Raw genomic sequence first — 21,187 nt, forward strand, 5'->3', positions numbered from 1 at the left:
GAATATCCAGTTGTAGCTGCTGGTACACTAATAACATCTTAAAAAGTAACGTGGAACAGCTGCGCAACAGGGTAGTGCTTGGTCAAGCTTATACTGCTACTACTTAAGTTCAGGAGACTAATTGACACTTTACCTTGGGAAATGGTCACTAGGCTTCTTGCAGCTCGGACTAGAGGATGGTCTTCCAGGTTTATGGGTTCTATCAATGTCCGGTAGTCTTGACCTTGGATTCTAAGAGCAGCTCGGCACCATAGGAGTGTTTCAGTATTGGGTTTCAGGATTTCAGGATCACTGGTTGCGAGCATGTCAAATCTCTCCATTCTCATTACTAAATTTCTGTTGTGCACTTAATACACGGATGGTCTGTTGTATCACCTTTTTTGAGGTCAGTGAAGCGGTAGGCATGGACTTGTGTCAAGCATTTCAGTATAACAGTTCCTAAGGATGTTCATTCCTAGGACTACTGGAGGGTTGTTATCTTCCCCGACTTGCAAAACAATTATGCCTTGTTGGGGTAGTGTGGTTCCTCCCACTTGAAGAGTTGGCTCCTAGTAACCATGCACTGGGACGGGTTTGCCATTGCTGGCTATAATGCTCCGCCAGGATTCAGGTGGCTGTGTCAGCTGGTCATGCTCCCAGTATTTCTCAAATGCAGTCTGTCAAATAGTTGTGACTTGAGACCCGGTGTCCAATAACGCAACAAAGGGAACCCCATTGATTCGAAGAACTACTTCTAAACAGGGTCCTAAATATCTGGGCATCCACCTAGGATCTTCTGGACCTACTGTTCTAACTCCCAAGGGGTGGTCTTTGGCCACGGGGGTCAACCTTTTAAACTGGCAGCACATCCTTTCTGTATGGCCTTGCTTGTGACAGTATCTACAAATAGGTCACTTTTGCTCATTAAAGTGGTCAGTGGGGCGTTGACCAGGGTTTCTGGGATAAGTCTCTTTGTCATCAGGAGGGAAATATTTCCTTGGTAACAGTATCTCATCCTCCAGCAATAGGGGTTTCTCCCACAGTTTTCGGCATACTTTCTCCAGACTTTTGGATAGAAAGTTTGACTTGATCTGTCAGGGCACCAACTGCATCAGGAACCGCAGCTTTCTGACTAACTATAGGGTAATGTTTCTGAGATGTAAAAGGCTAATTCACAGACATTTCAGCAGGCCTAGCAGGCTCTGGTTGTGGGTCTTTCCCCAGAATACGGATAGCTAGCTCTTTGAAGTCTAGGAAGGTAGAACTTGGGTGATGTGCAGTTAATATCTTTAACTGGCTCTTTAGGGTTTCTGTCCTAACACCTTCAATGAATTGCTTTCTTAGCGTTTTATCTTTATCCTCTGCTTCACTGAGGTCTACCTGAATACCAGCTCTCAAGGCTTCCTGTAAGGATAATGAAAAGTCTGAGTGACTCACCAGGCTGCTGTCTCTTGCTGAAGAATCTCATCTTGACCTCTGACACAGTCCCGGGTTCAAAAGTGGCGTGGAGTCATTAAAATATCTACTCCACTGTTCTTTTCTCTGAGCTTGGCCAGGATTTCACTTCTCTGAGGGCAGCATCTTCCAATTGTGCAATGAGGATTTCCATTTATTGTTCTGCTGACATAGAGTACAATCTGAATACATTAAAAAAAAATCTTTAAATTCTCTTAACGTATGAGCTTCCCCAGCATATCGTGGGAACCAAAGTGCTCCTAGAAAATAAGGCATTGCTAAGGGCATGATGCTTGGTGCTGCAGTGGCTGGTGATGCGCTAGCTGCGGCTGTTGTTGGGAACCTGCTAGGGTCAGGCTGCTCACTATTTCCTTGTTCAGACATGGCAATGACAGTCTTTCAATATAATGCAAGTTAAATGCAGCTTTACACACTTTTTGTGTTGCATTGCTATGGGCAACCACCACTGTGTAGGTGCAGTGTCCCACTCAGTGATGGTTGTGGGCCCCTGTAAAACTTTGGGCATAGGTATATCAAATGTATTGTTGTATCAAGCTTTAATTCCTCATAGCAGGCTGGGTTCACACCTGAGCGTATTCGATAAGTGCTTTTTACAGGGCGTTTTTATCAGGCGTTTTTGAGGTGTATTTTGGGACGTTTTTGTGTGATTAACCACAGAGGCATCCAATGAAAAACTGCCACAATACGCCCCAAAGAAGCTCCTGTACTTCTTGGGGCATAGGGCGTTTTACAGCGCGTCCGTACGCGCTGTAAAACGCTCAAGTGAGGACCATGCCCCTAGGGAAACATTGATTTTTGCCTGTTAAGCGTTTTACAGCGCGTAGGAACGTGCTGTAAAACGCTCAGGTGTGAACCTAGCCTTAGTGTCTTTACCTTTTTTCACCCCTAGGTGTATATATATCTATTTATATATCTGAGGGTGTGCCTAGGCAGGGCAGAACAGCAAAAGTCCAAGATGTAGCTGCCACATTAACCCCTTGGCCCTGATCAAGCTTTGGGAGTGTGGACTAAATCCTTATAGCTACCTAGCACAGACAAGAGTCAATGTATGGATCAAGAGTAAGTCTAGTGGAGGTAGAAGAAGCATTAGCTTATGGGCTCCACAAGCATCGGTGACCGGGAGTAGCCTAAAGCACCTGGACACACCCGGAAGACTAGGTGCAAAGTTGTGTATTACCACATTCCTCTATGGACACTGTGGATCAGAGTATATGAAAGCATCCTGTACAAATAATGGAGCAGAGGCTTTTGCCTGCCGTTGGGGAGACCGCCCTGTTAGAATGTGGACATAATGTAGACAGATATAAGAAAGAACCTTTCCTGCCTATTAAAGTACGATCTTAAAGTAACCCATTGTCAAGCCTGTTACAAGGATTACAGTTAAGATATCATTGTTACCATATAAATGAACTGTACTGATGACTCTGAGCCAAGTGATTAAGTAAGGCCTCCTGCACACGATCGTGTGCTTCCCGTTACCGTATTGCGGACCGCATTTGCGGATTAGCAATACACGAGCACTGTTCATCACGGATGCGGACCCATTCACTTCAATGGGTCCGCAAATCCAGAGATGCGAAACGGAAGCACAGAACGGAACTTCCGTGGGGTTTCGTCCCGTACTTCCGTTACGCAAAAAAATAGAACATGTCCTATCTGTTTGCGGAACGGCCGGATCGCGGACCCATTAAAGTGAATGGGTTCACGATCCGCTGCAGCTGCCCCACGGATGGTGTTCGCGCATTGCGGCCCGCAGCACAACCACGGGGCGCACACGTTTGTGTGCAGGAGGCCTAAAGGTTATGTTCAGATGTAATGTGCCTGATTCACCAGAGATGGCAACAAACATGGCAGTGCTAATGGTGCATAGGATGGAATCCCTCTTTTCATTCTAAACTCCCTCTCTAAGGAGAGAAGGAGATTAGTTAGTTGCGAATCGCCCCGTCAGGGGAGGAAGTGGGTCCATGTCCCTGCTAGACGGGTCCTGCCTGGGCCAGCTAGAGCACCTTTAGCTCTAAGCTGTATGTGGAGGTCACAGCTTGGAGCCTCTGAAGCCAGGAAGACAAGTTCCTTGGTATTCATTTAGAGTCGGACTACAGAGAGAGAGAAGTTGCAGCCTAAGGCCAAATACACACGGCCGTGTATGGTCCGTGGTATCCCGGCCTGGATTCCTGCTGACAGCAGGAGCGCACGGCGTCATTGGTTGCTATGACGCCGTGCGCTTCATGCTGCTGCTGCACTACAGTAATATACTCGTATAGATCATACCAGTGTATTACTGTACTGCGGCGGAATGAAGCGCACAACGCCATAGCAACCAATGACTCCATGCGCTCCTGCTCTCAGCAGGATGCCAGGCCGGGATACCACGGACCATCCACGGCCATGTGCATTCGGCCTAAAGCAAAAGTCAAAGATTCCATTTGAGCCTGTCAGCACAGCAGAGCCATAGAGCAACAGATGTAGCATAGTTGAGTTTGTTAACCTGCCACAGTTAATGCTAACGCATGCTGGAACCAAGATAAAGTCTGTAAACTGTTGAAGAAATGTTCATTTAAGTAAAGCTGCTGTTGAACTTCACACATGGTTTGGACTCCACACCAGGGACCCTATCGCCAAAGCACCTTAACAAAAACCCATTCCACTCGGCATCTCATACACCATCTGGCGGGAATCCCTGGACAAACAGAGAGTGCCTGAAGGAACTGGTGCTGTCCTTCCCTTCACTGCACGCCTGCCCAGGGAGCGCTGCTAACCGTGAGTAAAACTACTACCACCCCCATTGGCCCACCGTAGCTCACGTGTTGCCCCTGTGGCCCGGTCGCTGCATAGGCGTCTGGCCCTTTAAGAGTCGCAGCACCAGCTTGATATAGAGTATGGTGCTCGGTACGTCAGATTTTAGTCCCAAAGAGTCCTTATTAAGGTTAATTTCCCAAACTGTACTCACTCAGACCTTCTGGGCTGACTCTCAGGATCCAGTGAAGTTGGAACTGTATTTTTCCCTTCTCCAAGATGGCTGCTGCTTTCACTTCCTGTAGGGGTACAGTCAGTTTCTTTGTACTCCTGAGAACTTGCACTCAACACTTTAGTTCCTCCTGCTGCAAGGATGGTTCCTCTGTGGAGGTGGGCTGTTTGTTTCCCGTCCCTCAGTATGTGAAGAACAAATCCAAGATGGCTGATTAACCCCTATTTTGCCACAGTGCTGCAACTGATGGAGATTCACACTTTCCAGAAGCAAATAAATGCAATAAAGTCACTTTTATGGGGTTTTACAAATACTGTGGGCTTCAGTAATGGTCCTAGAGCCAGGGGCATTGTTAGGATTTCAAAAGATCCGGGGCCCAAGCCCCAATGCATATGTCCCAATTCTGCAAGTCGACAAACGAACCCCCTCCCCGCAAACACTAGCACTGAAGATATTTTACTGTACTTGCTATATAGCAGCATATACCTCTCACATCCAGTGCCTCCCAGGAGACGTCTCCTCTGATGTAGATCTTCTCTGTCATCATCTTCTGCGTTTGGTCCAGACAACGTCTTTCAGCCGTGCCTTGTCTCTGTAGAGTGGGACACACAGACATCTTGGGTTCCTCACTTTTCCATCATCATCCCCCAACCTGGAGTCCCAACAGTGTTATCCTGCTGCTCGCTGTGCCCCCCCAATACACCCAAATACTATCCTGAAGAAATAATAGTGCCCCATAGTAATAGTGCTCCTCAAAGTCCCACCAATAGTAATTCCCTTCTAGAGTGCCCTCATTAGTAATACTGCCCCCCTACAGTGCCCCCAACAGTAATAATGCTCCCCAAGAGTGCCCCCATTAGTAGAAGAGCCCTTACAGAGTGCCCCCATTAATAATGCCCTTACAGAGCCTCCAATAGAAATAAGCCCCCCCTATTGTTCCCCCAGTACAGATCCATCATTAGTAATCAGGCCCCCACAGTGCTCTTAGTAGAAATAAGGCAGATCTATAAGTCTCTCTCTCGTATAGAGCCCCCAGTAATAATAACATCTGGATTTAAAATGCCCCTACAGTGCCCCCAGTATTTATAATAGCCCTCACTCTTATAATGCTCACCCGGAAGTACCCCCAGTATTTATAATGCCCCCTGTAGCCATATTCCTCCATTTAGTGTCCTCATAAATTATTATTCCTCAGCCCTTCCTCCATACAGTCTCATGTGAATAACATTATTTCCCTCCCTCCGCCGAAGAGTGCCATGTAAATACCATCACACCATCTTTTCAGCCCTCTTCAATTTACAGTCCCACGTATATAACATCACCCCTTCGCCAGCCACCTTAAATAAACAGTCCCATGAATTTAACATTACCCCCTCCCCGGCCACCTCCAACATGCAGTCCCATGTAAAGAACATCACCCCCTCAACATTGAGTCCCATGTATATAACATCACCCTGCCCCAGCCACCTCCAACATGCAATCCCATGTAAATAACATCACCCCCTTAATATTCAGTCCCATGTAAATAACATAACTCCCTTCAGCCCTAAAATACAGTTTGTTAAATAACTACAACTCCCAACATTGCTCTGCCTCTCACACTGAGTAATCTACCTCTTCTCATTTAGCAGACCTCACCTTAGCTTCTTCCCAGGACGTCTCTTCCCTGCTGAGCTGTCCTCTCCTGCACTGGTCACATGATGGTGACATCACCGCAAGTCACCTTTTCAGCTCACTGGTGCATGATGGACTCCGATGTCTTCCTGACAGGAATATATTGGCAAAAGTCTCAGCTTTTAATATCTGCTTGTATGACCAGCTAGTATAGTCAGTGGCATATCCGTTTGGTGCATTTTCTCTGTGATTTATATTATATTTTCATCCGCACAATGCTCCGTTTTGTGTAGGATGCCTTTGTGGTGCATGTGGACCTCGCCGGCAACCTCCATTGTACGCATTGTTTGCTCGGGATGGTCGTTTGCTGCGGTCCACATGCGGTGGGATTGCTCCCCCAATGAGAAACACGCTACAGTGTTTGGGGTTTGAGCAGTTCCCCCATATTTGCCACTATATTTCAGTGATTTTGTTTCACATTTTCAGCTACTGCATTTAGAACTGATCACATGGACTGTGATGTCATCACAGGTCCTTCAGCTCGTGCAGGGCATTAGATTTAGGCTACTTTCACACCTGCGTTCAGTGTGGATCCGTCTTGTATCTCCACAGACGGATCTGCACTGATAATGCAAACGCTTGTATCCGTTCAGAACGGAACCGTTTGCATTTTTATTTTTTTTGTTAATGATAATGCAAACTGATCCGTTTTGACTTGCACTGAAAGTCAATGGGAGGCGGATCCGTTTTCAATTGCACCATATTGTGTCAGTTAAAACTGATCCGTCCCCATTGACTTACATTGTAAGTCAGGACGGATTCGTTTGGCTCATTTTCGTCAGGCGGACATCAAAACGCGTTTTGGTGTCCGCCTCCAGAGCGGATCGGAGGCTGAACGGAAGCAAACTGATGCATTCTGAACGGATCCTTATCGATTCAGAATGCATTGGGGCTGAACTGATCCGTTTTGGGCCGCTTGTGAGAGCCCTGAAACAGATCTCACAAGCGGACCCAGAAACGCCAGTGGGAAAGTAGCCGTAATTGTATTGCTGTCTGTAAAGCCACGCCGCATCGCAGGCAGGAAAAACGGGGGGAGGAGAGCAAAGAAGTTTCTGAGGGGAAGGTGAGCTGGGGGCAGCCAGGGCGCTTCTCTTCCCCCTCAGTCAGCCCCAGGGAGCCATTTCTGCAGGGTCTAGTGACTGACTGGGGGTGAGAGAAGCTTCAGTCAGTTACACAAGCACCCTTGGGTGCAAGTAGGTGATAAGTTTGCACAATATGGAGTTCTCTTAAAAGGTTTCTTTCACTAGAGATGGCCTTGTGGTTCGCCCGATGGTCGTTTTGCGGCGAACTTTGCACGTTTGCGATTCGCCAAACATGCGAACTTATGGCGCTTTTCGCGCCCACCATATTCCTTTACATTGTGAAGAACTTTGACCCATGACACATCCATCAGGTGGTACAGTACAGCCAATTGAGACGTTTCAGCACATGGACATACCCCCCTACCTTATAAATAGACCCGATCTGGCCGCCATTTTACATTCAGTATTTTGCTAGTGTAGGGAGAGGTTGCTGTGTGGAGCAGGGACAGGCTGTTAGGGACACCAATCGCTAGCTAATAGGGCCACAAAAGTCCTTTTAAGGACTGGTATAGGTGCACTATCGATAGGTGTGACATACTGAGGGGTGCGATATACTCATAATATACTTTCTAATATAGAAAGTTCATTATAGTGCATTTGTATTGTGCAGCAGTTGTGTGCGGTTCTGCTGCGTTACCGCAGCTACACAGAGTGCCAAACGCTATTGGAACAATTAATTTCTACTGGTGTGATTTACCAGTTGCCCCCCCAAAAAACTGATTGAAGCAGGGGTGTTATATACCAATAATATACTTTCTATATAGTGCATTTGGGTAGTGCAGCATTTGTCTGCGGTTTTGCTGCTGTAAAATTGATATCCAATGACCGTGTAATCTACCTCCAGCCACATACTTACTTGTTCTTTTCTGTACGGTAAATGCCTAATAGTTGGGGCCTCGGAGGAATTCAACACCAGTGACGACCACGTTTTATTGAATTTCAACTATTATCATTTGGGGGTTTTTCAAGAGAGGGGGATTTCGTTAGCCATGTTTTTAATCAAATTTTATATTTTTAGTTCTTTTAAACATGTGTTTTTGACCTGTGTTTGTACTGGCCTTCAGTAAAATTTATATCCATTGACCGTGTAATATACCTCCAGCCACATAATCATTTGATCTTTTCTGTCCGGTGAATGCCTAATGTTTGGGGCCTGTAGTCCAGTGGCCTACAGTAAAATTTTTATCCATTGACCGCATAATGTACCTCGAGCCACATAATCGGAATTTATTTTATGTCAGGTTAATGCCCAATTTTTAAGGCTCATACTCCCGTGGCCTAAAATAAAAAATTTCTAGGCTCCAACAGGGCATATTTTAGAGAATTTCCCTTTAAGACGCATAAAAATGTCCCCTGATTAAGATACACATTTTTTTTGTTGGCATTTTTGTCATTGATCCCTCTCTAGTATGTCACTGTCCATGTTGTGGGACTATTTGTGCACTTCTACTAAGTATTTGGTGGCTGCAAATATGAGCTGAAGTTTTTACAGGTTCGCCTGCCATTAAAATGAAAGGGGCCTGCCGCAAACTTGCGGTTCGCGAACCGTCCCGGCTGATGTTTGTCCATCACTATCTGTCACCATATTTAACCCTATTAAACCAGCTGACATTAGCGATGTGCTAATGTCATCAGACCCTAACTCTCCTAATCTTATGCTTCTGGATGCCCCCATTACTGCACAATTCTAACTCTCTCGCATGCGCAGTCCCAGCACATAGGGCCGGCCGGAGGAGAAGAGCACTGCCTGGCCCTGTCAATCAAGGACGGCAGGGCGTGACTTGAGGTGGGTAAACTGGGCCTCTAGGAGCAGGGGCACCACTCCCCTGCTCCTAGAGGCTAATTATCATATTACAAAAGTTTAAATTGTGCAGTAATGGGGGCATCCAGAAGCATAAGATTAGGAGAGTTGGGGTCTGCTGACATTAGCAAATCGCTAATATCAGCCAGTTTAATAGGAATAAATCTGTTGACAGAAACCCTTTAACAAATTCCTCGAACTTTACTGAAGCTGATCCAAAGGTCATCAATGTGCTCAAAAGTCATTTACAGAAAGGCAGCTTCTGCAAAGGTTCAGGTTAGTTGCCAAAAGTTGCATAAGGGGTAGTTTTCTATAACAATCAATCCCTTGTTTCTCCAGGCTGGAAGGATGTACTATGTCTGCTGTACTGTATAGTCATATACTTCTGTATCCTCTCTAGGAATAATATCTCCTGACAGGTGGTCTTTCTGTCTTTGGTTATGGTGGGCAGCTAGTAGCTTAGAATCTCTTCACCAGATACAGAGGAGGCTAAAGCCTGATAAACCATAATTACCTTCCTTTGCCAATATTCTCATTCCCTCTCTGGGTTGCCTGGATCTTCTGTAATCTTTCCCTTCCATGGGCTGGTACATGGAACTAACTCTGGAGTTTAGATAACTCTCCAAAATGCTGAGGTGCAGCTTTTCCTCAGACATCACACTCTCCTCCTTCTTCTCCTCTTCTCTCAGAGAGCAGGGGGGAGTCAGCCCTGGGAGGTTTGTTAGAACCTCCTCCTCCCTGTGCAACTTTATGGGAACTTGGGCAAAAGGACATTTTACATGAAACACATCGCCATATTAAGCAGTGTGTGTTAGGACACTGCATTATCACCAGTAATAAAAAAAGTTGCAGTGAACGAAGGTATAATCAGGTGAAGGCGACATTAAAATACAAATGACGGGCATAAAATGGGCAGATAAGTGTGATAATCCGGGCACTGATCTGACACTGGTGACATACAGAGGAATGGGCCCATACCATATGCAGGTGAATTCACCCCAAACAGGTTTTGGGCACAAGAACTGGCAGCAAGTGGACAGACTGACACTGTCACTGATTTCAATAAGTAACTGGTGTTTTTAAAGGGTTAAATGAATATATGCCAGGCTGAACTGAAATGTATAAGATGTGGGGTATCACCCTCTGTGTGTTGGCAGTGTGAGATCCGTGGCCAAATTCATTTAACACCTTGGATGTCACTGTTATAAGGGAAACTGTGGATGCCCCTTTTATGGAGGCACTGTAGATGTCACTGTATACTGTTGAGGGGACCTGACAATAAAATCTTTTCATCTTCCTTCTGAGTGGGCCCCTTGTGAGTTTGGGCCCCAAAGCAGAAGCTTACCCTATATCTATGTCCCGGTGACAGAGAAACCCTTTAAACCCTTCGCTTCCAGCGCCATACAAGTACAGTGCTGGAGAGATGGGCAAACATGGCACCCGTTCGAGCGGGTCGGTTGCGGTCATTAAAGCCTTTCAATGCCGTTAAAGGGTGAAAAACCCGGAAGGTTGTGCTTCCGGGCTTCTTACCAGGCATCCTCTGCGACAAAATCATAAAGAAAAGTTAAATCCCAAGACGCCGTACTTACATTTAACTCAACGGTGAAAGAGTCCCTGCTCTCCCATACTAGAGCAATAAACACACTCCCGCTCCAAATGGAGGATGAGGAGAATAGGAACAGAAGAAGGAATATCAGGCTCAGGGGGCTACCAGAAGCTGATGATAAAGAGGACTTATTCCAAGTCATGGACTCCCTCTTCCACATGCTGCTAGGCCCAGAACAACCAGTCCATTTTACCGTTGAGAGAATGCACAGAGCCCTAAAACTGAAACCGGCATCCCGCGATAATCCAAGGGATATAATATGCGGTATTCTGAGTTATAGGAATACCAAATTAATTCTACAAGCAGCAAGGAAAAAAGGTGAAGTGAAGCTCCAGGGAGTCAGTATTCAGATTTACCAGGACTTGGCAGCATCTACCCTACAAAAAAGGAGATTACTGAAGCCGCTTACCGACCTTCTACGATCCTCCAAGTTCCCATACAGGTGGTTCTTTCCATTCGGGATTTTAATTACAGCAGGGAACCGCCGCATAACTGTTTGTACGCCTGAAGACCTATTGCCGGTCTGGGAAGCGCTGCAACAGCCACCAGTGGAGATTCCCTCCTGGCTGCCTATCCCACATATGGAGGACTTACCAGCACTACCATCGGCGTCGAGATGGATAAAACCGAAACCCCAGAGATCCGGGAAGAACAAGAGGGCATGGTCCCAAGGAGCACCAGAATGAGGGTTTGCCGCTAATGTTATTCTTTTTCCCTTTTCCAGCTATAGCGTCACTGATTTACCTAGACTGCATCATTGAAGTCAACTCCCCAGCCGAGATAGCTGTGTCTTGGTTTTTTCACAAACCCTGTTTTCTTTTTTCTCTATTTCATAAGATGGTAGTATGCTATTCACACACTGCAGTTTAATGTGCCTATAACTTTGTAGTTCTTCATTATGTCTCTCCTTGCCTAACAAAGATATTGCAAGGATAGTAATAATATATCTTGTTTATGATGACTGAGGCTAGGAGTAGGGGTTCTGGGCTGGTCGGGATTCACATGGTATCGGCATGTGCAATTATTTTACTCCCCCCAGCACAAAATTCAGAATATATCAGGAATCCCCTTTCAGTTATGTTTACAGTTTTAAGATGTTAACTGACTTGTTATGTACACCCTTGATATCTGGTCAGATATATGACCTCAATTCGTGGAGCTGCACCCAGTTACGATGGCTCCATTAACATTATATTTATCCACCTTTAATGTACACTGTTGTAATAACCCCAAAAAGCGCAGCAGAATATTCCAAGTTCTCAAGAAAATCGGGGCCGACATAGTACTCCTCCAGGAGACCCATTTTTCGCACTCACATGTACCTAATCTTAGCAACTCCCCTTTTAATGTTTGGTACCACGCCACTTCCGACAGCTCTGCGGCTAGGGGAGTCAGCATTGGTTTCAAGCGGGGCACCCCCTTTACACTACACTCTGAAGTAAAAGACCCAGAGGGTAGATATCTACTATTGAGAGGAGAGATAGGCCATCTTACTGTTACGTTTTGTAATGTGTATGCGCCCAATGCGAGATTGGTTAGCTGGCTAAAAGATGTATTGGGCAAACTTAGTGCATTCGCTACAGGCATCATTATGGTAGGGGGAGACCTCAATCTTACCTTGAACCCCCTGCTTGACTCCTCTACCCAGAAATCAGCCGTCTCGTTTCGCGCTCTCAAATCGGCCCAGACACACCTCAGAACTTTACACCTCAGTGATGTTTGGAGGTCGGCACATGGTGACAGGCGTGATTACACGTTCTATTCTAATCCTCTTAGATCATATCAGAGGTTAGACTACCTCTTCATATCTGACAGATATTTACCAGCGGTACAGTCCTCTACACTTCACAACATCACGGTCTCTGACCATGCGCCGGTCTCCTTTGTCATTAGCTTCCCGGAATTATGTGGCAGGGAGTGGACCTGGAGGCTGAATCATACCCTTCTGGATTCGCAAACTCAAGTGGAATCCATATCGCAAAAATTACAGGAGTATTTCACCATCAATGCAAAGCCCAGTATGTCCAATGCCATAATATGGGAGGCACATAAGGCAGTAATCAGAGGGGAATTTATTGCGCTGGGATCCTATATTCAAAAAGGCAGAATGAGTAGAATGTCAGACCTAGTATCCCGTATTGCCAAACTAGAATCGTCACATAAGCGCTCATTTGCACTGAGACCTGGAAGAATTAAAAGTAGTGAGACAAGAACTTAAGGAGCTGTTAAATATTAAAGCGTCCAGGGCCTACTTGAAAGTCAAACACAAAAATTATGTCCATGGGAACAGAGGGGGTAAGATTATGTCAGCGCTCATCAAAAAACGGGATGACCAAGTCTTCATCAAACGTATGAGATCACAGGAAGGGTCCATTACAACAGACGCTCAAAAAATATCTAAAATCTTCAGGGATTACTACCATGATTTGTATAACCTTAGACGGGAGGAACAAGTGGACGTAAAGTCAACACGAGGAGAGGAAATAGACAATTTCCTGCAGAAACTGAATCTACCGGCTCTTAATGACTCCTCTAGATTATCCCTGTTAGCCCCTATTACCCTGGAAGAAGTGGAAAAAAGTCCTAAAAACAACGCCACCCGGCAAGAGCCCAGGCCCTGATGGACTCACTGTGGCTTATTATAAAAAGTTTTTCTCAGTCTTAGGCCCACAGCTGGTAACCTTCTTCAACTCTTTGCTGAATGGGACGCCTCTGACTAAACAGGCGCTGGAGGCACATATTATTGTGTTGCCGAAACCGGGCAAAAACATAGAAGTCCCATCTAGCTTCAGACCGATTTCACTGCTAAATGCAGACGTGAAACTGTGGGCGAAACTTCTAGCCAATAGACTCTCCCCTTTGCTGCCGGGGATTATCTCCCCTGAACAATCAGGCTTTGTGGGGAGCAGGGAGTGCAGAGACAGCACCTATAGAGTCTTGCAAGCCCAACAATTCGCCTTGAAGAAGGGGAAGAAGCTTGTGTTCCTCAGCACTGATGTTGAAAAGGCATTCGATAGAGTGGATTGGGACTATATGAAAGCCACACTGCTGAAATTTGGCCTTCCCTCTCAATTCGTGGACGCGGTGCTGTCTCTGTACTCTAACCCCTCCGCAAAAGTACAAGTTAATGGTATCTTGTCGCCTTCCTTTAAGATATCAAACGGGACACGTCAGGGTTGTCCACTTTCGCCCACACTGTTTATACTGTGCTTGGAGACATTCATTCAAGCTCTGAGACAAGACCCCGCAATCCAAGGGTTAACAGTGGGTAAAGATGTTCATACTGTGGCCGCGTTCGCAGATGATATGCTTCTTTTCTTAACAAAACCAGAAGAGGCAATACCGGCCCTCTTAAAACAATTAGACGTTTATGGATCCTTGTCCAACTTTAAAATCAACCTTTCTAAATGTACAGCCCTGGGTATTAATATCTCCCACCCGTCAGTGGCTCAAAAGCCTGCCATCCATGGATTCTGTCAGTGTTTTGATCTGTTCACCATCAACATTGCGTGCAGCAGCAACCACAGCCTCCCAGACACTGTTCAGAGAGGTGTACTGTTTTCCCTCCTTGTAAATCTCACATTTGATGATGGACCACAGGTTCTCAATGGGGTTCAGATCAGGTGAACAAGGAGGCCATGTCATTAGATTTTCTTCTTTTATACCCTTTCTTGCCAGCCACGCTGTGGAGTACTTGGACGCGTGTGATGGAGCATTGTCCTGCATGAAAATCATGTTTTTCTTGAAGGATGCAGACTTCTTCCTGTACCACTGCTTGAAGAAGGTGTCTTCCAGAAACTGGCAGTAGGACTGGGAGTTGAGCTTGACTCCATCCTCAACCCGAAAAGGCCCCACAAGCTCATCTTTGATGATACCAGCCCAAACCAGTACTCCACCTCCACCTTGCTGGCGTCTGAGTCGGACTGGAGCTCTCTGCCCTTTACCAATCCAGCCACGGGCCCATCCATCTGGCCCATCAAGACTCACTCTCATTTCATCAGTCCATAAAACCTTAGAAAAAATCAGTCTTGAGATATTTCTTGGCTCAGTCTTGACGTTTCAGCTTGTGTGTCTTGTTCAGTGGTGGTCGTCTTTCAGCCTTTCTTACCTTGGCCATGTCTCTGAGTATTGCACACCTTGTGCTTTTGGGCACTCCAGTGATTTTGCAGCTCTGAAATATGGCCAAACTGGTGGCAAGTGGCATCTTGGCAGCTGCACGCTTGACTTTTCTCAGTTCATGGGCAGTTATTTTGCGCCTTGGTTTTTCCACACGCTTCTTGCGACCCTGTTGACTATTTTGAATGAAACGCTTGATTGTTCGATGATCACGCTTAAGAAGCTTTGCAATTTTAAGAGTGCTGCATCCCTCTGCAAGATATCTCACTAGTTTTGACTTTTCTGAGCCTGTCAAGTCCTTCTTTGACCCATTTTGCCAAAGGAAAGGAAGTTGCCTAATAATTATGCACACCTGATATAGGGTGTTGATGTCATTAGACCACACCCCTTCTCATTACAGAGATGCACATCACCTAATATGCTTAATTGGTAGTAGGCTTTCGAGCCTATACAGCTTGGAGTAAGACAACATGCATAAAGAGGATGATGTGGTCAAAATACTCATTTGCCTAATAATTCTGCACTCCCTGTATTAATAGCAAGGGGAGGCTCTGTCATGATATCCGGATCAGGGGCTGAAGGGAGTAGGAATATGAGACGCTCAAAACAGATAAATTGATGATACTTGGTGCTAAAAGGATTAATCACTTCTAATAATGATATAATAGCATAAAAAAATAAAATAAAAAAAATATTGTCCATTAGAGGGTAACTAATTAGTGATGCATAATTAGTAGTAGAAGAACCAACTGATAGAATAATTATCAACCAATAATTAATTGGGGGCTAATGATTGGAGAAAGATGGGATGGTGAGGAGGGAGGTGATAAATGAATAGGAAGGTATTACTCCATAATGATGCATGTACATGTTGTTGATTACAGCAATTGATGATAATGGGTATATTAATGGATCAAAAAAATATATATATATATATATATATATATATATATATATAGATGAATAAATGATAAATAATAAATGATAAAGGGAAAGGGGATTTATTATATATAAATCAATAATAAATGAGGAATATATATATATATATATATATATATATATGTGTAAAAAAATTAAATAAAATGAACAAATCCATGATATAGAATAAATGAAATAAAATAAATGAATAAATAAATAAAAAATATGAAAAATATATATGTAAATAATAAAAATGTTGGCTCGATATATGGAGCGTCATGCTTACATATGTGCAGAAAAACGGTGGCAGTGGGATATGCATGTAAAGTACTACATTATACAACCTTGGGGGACCTCGGCTGTTTGAAATAGGGAATGTCACGATTGAAACATAACTGAACCCGGGGTATTTCAGAGGTTTATCTCGAAGGCCTCATTAAGACCGAATGGATTAAGGCAGTTGAGTTTGTATATCCAAAACATCTCGCGCCTTCTGATCGACTGCATGATATTGTGGCAATCGGAGCTGATTTGTTCAATGGGCGTGATGGAAAAGCCAGTGGCGAGGCCCTCATGGCGAATGGTTGCGTGTCGAGACACGCTGTGCTTTAGAAAACCCTTTTTGATATTCGACCGATGTTTGTTGAGCCTGTTGCGCAAGGTTTGGATTGTCCGCCCCACGTACTGTAGGCCGCAGGGGCATTCCAGTAGATAGATAACGTTCTTTGATCCACAGTCTAAATGTTGTCTGATGGAGAAGGTTCCCCCATTAGATCTACTTTGGAAAGAAGTTGACATCCGTATAGCGGTACAGCAGAGACATTTGGGTTGGTTACATCTGAAGCTGCCAGGTTGTTCGGAGTGTTGGGTTCTCGTAGCGGAAGGTTTGTGGTCGGATCTGTCGGCACGCAGTTTGCTTGGAGCTAATAGATTTTTTAAAGTTTTAGCTCTCCTGAACGTCAAGGGGGGGTGGCTGGGTAATGATTTGGATAGGAATGGATCGCTTCTTAGGATATGCCAGTGTTTGGATAGTATGCTCCTAATATCCTTATGGTTATTGCTGTATGTCGTGATAAAGTTAGTACTCCATTTATTTTCAGATTTCTTTTTTTCTTTTTTTTTTTTATGTTTTCAGTGATGTCATCTCTATTATCGTTTTTATTAGTGGGTAGGCAGTTTTCTTGTGTGAGGGTTTTTGCTTTGTTGAAGGCCGCTTCTATGATTGGAAGAGGATAACCTTTTTGTATGAACCTCTTACGGATGATCTCACTCTGGGACATGAAGTCTTTGTCTAGGGAGCAGTTCCTTCTAATTTGTTTAAACTGGCCGAAGGGAATATTGGTTTTCCATTTTTTGTAGTGAGAACTGGTGAAGTCCAGATAGCTGTTGCAGTCCACCTTTTTGAAATGCGTGCGTGTTTCTAATTTATTATTAATGACGTTCAGTTCCAGGTCCAGGTACTCAATTTGCGTCTGATTGTGGGTTCCGGACAAGGTGATGCCCCAATCAGTGGAGTTGAGGTGTGCAACGAAATTATTAATAGAGCAAATATCACCATTCTAAATGATTAACAGGTCGTCAATGTACCGTCGATTAAAAGATTATGTTTTGATCCCAAAAACTAGAGTTATAAATGAATCTGGTTTCGAAAGCCCCCATAAACAAATTCGCGAAACTCGGCGCGAAAACGCGTGCCCATGGTGGTCCCCTTGGTTTGCAGGTAAAGTTGATCCTGGAAGCGAAACACGTTGTGCGTCAGGATAAACCTAATAGAATCAAGAATAAAGGATTTTTGGTTGGTGGGCAAGAGATGGTCGTTGTCCAGATATTGTTTGGTACAGTTGATACCCAATTCGTGTTCAATGTTCGAGTACAGTGCCGTGACGTCTAATGTCATCAATCTGTAGGTGCCTTCCCACTTGATCTCCTTGAGTGATTGTAACAGGGAGGAGGAGTCTCGGAGGTATGATGGTAAGGTGGTGACATACTTCTGTAGGAGAACGTCAACATAATGTGAGAGGTTGCAGGCAAGGGATGAGATGCCTGAGATGATCGGGCGGCCTGGGGGTTTCAATGGGTTTCAATGGGGAGTCAGTATGACACGCAGATGACAGGTGTCACTCTTAGAATGGCTGCACACTTTACTTATTTGGTCAGTTACGGGGCAACCCCTGACCAAATAACAAAAGTGTGAACTCTGCCTTACAGGTCAATGTTAGCACCAGGTATGAAGAACCATGCAGCGGCCCAAGATCCTACTATAGCTTGAAAGAGAGCACTTCTTTTAAACCGTCAGCTGATTCCACATAGATTTCTGCAGAACCTGTTCTGTTACACGCTGAAACGAGTAAGGCCCCCATGACATAGTGGTAAGTGTGGGAATTGCATGAGAAATCGCATGAGTCGTCAACACAGTGGCCCAGTCACCGAGTGGTGAGGGTGGGAATCGCATGAGTCTTCAACACAGTGGCCCAGTCACAGAATGGGCCATGCTAATCGTCCTCCGGTGGTCCACACCGATGAGTATGGCATTTTCCACCCACCGAGCTGACTGCCTGCTACCACTGCCTCTGTGAACTCGTGCACTGCTACTTCTTCTGGACAGGTAGGCTCCTGCATAGCCGGTGGTCTACCCTGGGCACGTTTGGCTACAGATCTCACACTGCTTCCACCCTGCTGACTCAGAGCCACGCTACCACCCTGCTGGCTCAGCCGCTGCCTCACTCGCAAGCTGCCACCCTCTTCTGCTGATGATGACAAGCACCCTCTTCCCTGTGCGATTGGCCACATTATTGTCTGCACGTCACTGATGTCACCCTCACCAGTCTCAGGGCCACGTGTCTGACTGCTTGCAACACCAGCTCCTACACGACTATCATCGTCATCGTCCATGACACCGCACTTTCACCCCAATAACAGATGCTAGGATTACTGCAATTACTGTTTAAAACAATCTAAAATCTGTAGTAATAGATCACTTTTAGTAACTCCAATTAGTGCAGTAAGATCTAATAGAATAGCCCCTATTACCCAGGCTTTACACTCTCCTATTGGTCCCTGCTCTCTCCCTACAGTGTGGCTAATGCCTCCCTATCCTTTCCCTACATTATGAATAATCTTTCCCTGAACTGATCAATTTTTTGGGGAATAAAGTATTTCTTGATCACTCTCCTTAGCGCCTGTAACGTCTCTCCCTGCACTAAGTTCACTGTAAAATAGCAGAGATCAGGCATGAGGACGCCTTTTATAGGGCTGTGACATCACAGGGCTCGCTATCTGCTGATTGACTGCATGCATAGCATTGTGGGTGCTCCCTCATTCCCAGGCTTCTTACTTTCACTTTGTAACATGTGCAGCAGCCATTTTAGAAAAAATGTGATTCGTTACCACGAAGTGCTAGGAAATTTGACTTTGGGACGAATCAAATTTTTCCTGAAATTCTGATCGAATTTCGATTTGCTGATCTTTAGTCATGAGGAGCTGTCAAAACAAAATCTGCCAACCCAATGTCTGTCTAGATAGTAATAATAATCTAATATTATTTATGTATCGTCAACATATTCCGCAGCGTTTTACAATTACCCAGATAACATAGGACCTGTAGAATCCTCCACTGCTCCAGCACTGAGGCTTCTGTGGTCTCCTTCAGTCTGTTTACATCACTGCAGGGACAGTATTGGTTGGAGCTCCAATGGCAGTATGTATATCACCTGACCATTGGGGTCTATGGTGGTCATGTGCTGTTAATACTGGCATCACTAATGACATCTTTCATTCACTGTAGGAAGGTGTGACATACCATGAAATTGCTTTGACCTCACACATGGAACGGCCTTGACTAAGCTATTCAACTCATGTTTCAAATTATACAAAAGGAGAGAACATAACATCTACACTTTATTATCTCCTTCAATGTCTCCTCCTGTTATCTCCAGTAATTGTTTTTTACATCAGATTCTTTATGATTTTACATTGTCTCATCTTCATTCCATTCAGGTTCCTACAATATAGGATCCGCTCAGTGGATATCTTCTATATAAGATACTTCTACGGATTTACCCGACAAGAATGGACAGGGACAAGATGGCGGAGAGTATAATAAATCTCACCCTAGAGATCCTCTTCTGGCTTACTGGAGAGGTGAGAGGTTCTGATGATGTCACATTACGTTATCTTATCTATGTTTCTAACAGATGGACATGACTGAAGAGGTGAGGGACTCCAAATGTATGGAGTGATATTTATTACTGTGTCTCTCCATAACCAGGACTACACAGTAGTGAAGAAGACCTCTAGTGAGCGCTATCAGGCCCCTGTGTCTGAAGGATGGGGAAGAACCCTGAGCTCAATCATGGAGCCTCCACCTCACCCCCTGATACATGAAGAAATCAATAGAGACAAGATCCTAGAACTCACCAACAAGATGATTGAGCTGCTGACTGGAGAGGTGACACTGCTGGGAATGCTGGGACAATATTCAGGAATGCTATGAAGGGATCTAGGTGATGACTGTATCATTGTGTTGTCAGGTTCCTATAAGGTGCCAGGATGTCACCGTCTATTTCTCCATGGAGGAGTGGGAGTATTTAGAAGGACACAAAGATCTGTACAAGAACGTCATGATGGAGGATCACCGGACCCTCACATCACCAGGTAATAGACATGACTAAATACACACGTCCTCTCATTATCTGTATGTAAGGAAGGAATTCAGTCACTGGATGTGTTTCTTACAGTTAAGGAAGAGATAAGAACACCGGAGAGATGTCCCAGTCCTCTTCTCTCACAGGATGATCAGGTAGGTGAAGATAAGTGTTTGACTGGGTGAGTGTCTGTGTGTGTGTGTATGTCAGTGAGTGAGTGTATGTCAGTGAGTGTGGATGTCTGTCGGTCAGTAAGTGTCTGTGTGTTTGTCAGTGAGTATGTTTATGTTTGTCAGTGAGTATATGTGTGTGTGTTTGTGTTTCAGTGGGTAAGGTGTAGGTCTGTCAGTGAGTGTATGTGTGTCTGTCAGTGAGTTTCTGTGTACGTCATTTAGTGAGTGTCTGAGTGCGTCTGTCTGTCAGTGTGTGTCTGTCAGTGAATGAGTGACATGAGGGGATGGCAAAATGGATCTTTGCCTAGGGCGGCAAAAATCCTTGCATCGGCCCTGGTTCTCCCCTGTCCTTATACTATAAACTGTGATATGCAGGGTACCCACAGCCCTGGGGCGGCCAGCAAGGGCAACAGGTGCACAAGCAATATAATATTATACATACACACAATGTAATGTCAGGGGTAGAATATAAGGGCTACTCTCTCTGCATTGCAAACTTCTGGTTGGAATAATAAAGCAATCAGATTGGATTCATACAGGAGGCCTGCAGATATTTGGGTCAGATAAGTCCTGTTCTCTGGTCACTTCTGGCATCATTCTAATTACTGATCTCTGGTCATATAAAACCTTCCACATGACTTCTCCAACCGTCTGATGACTTCTACAATATTTCTTTCACAGCTTGTGAATCCGGGTGAAGATCTGAACAATATTAATCCTACAGAGACAGATGTGAGGGGTGATGAGCAGAGCA

At 44.9% G+C, this 21,187-nt stretch overlaps 1 long non-coding RNA gene across 1 annotated transcript in view; it reads left to right on the forward strand.

Annotated features, from left to right (window-relative positions):
• The window catches only part of LOC122942530, a 30,024-nt gene extending 10,082 nt beyond the window's left edge, over window positions 1-19,942 (forward strand). Inside the window, exons 2-3 of the long non-coding RNA XR_006390581.1 lie at window positions 19,614-19,757; window positions 19,885-19,942. This is a non-coding gene — a long non-coding RNA (uncharacterized LOC122942530). The remainder of the gene's footprint in view (window positions 1-19,613; window positions 19,758-19,884) is intronic.
• Window positions 19,943-21,187: the final 1,245 nt, after the last annotated feature.

Source organism: Bufo gargarizans, chromosome 6 (genome assembly GCF_014858855.1).
Source record: "Bufo gargarizans isolate SCDJY-AF-19 chromosome 6, ASM1485885v1, whole genome shotgun sequence".
In the NCBI taxonomy this organism is placed as follows: domain Eukaryota; kingdom Metazoa; phylum Chordata; class Amphibia; order Anura; family Bufonidae; genus Bufo; species Bufo gargarizans.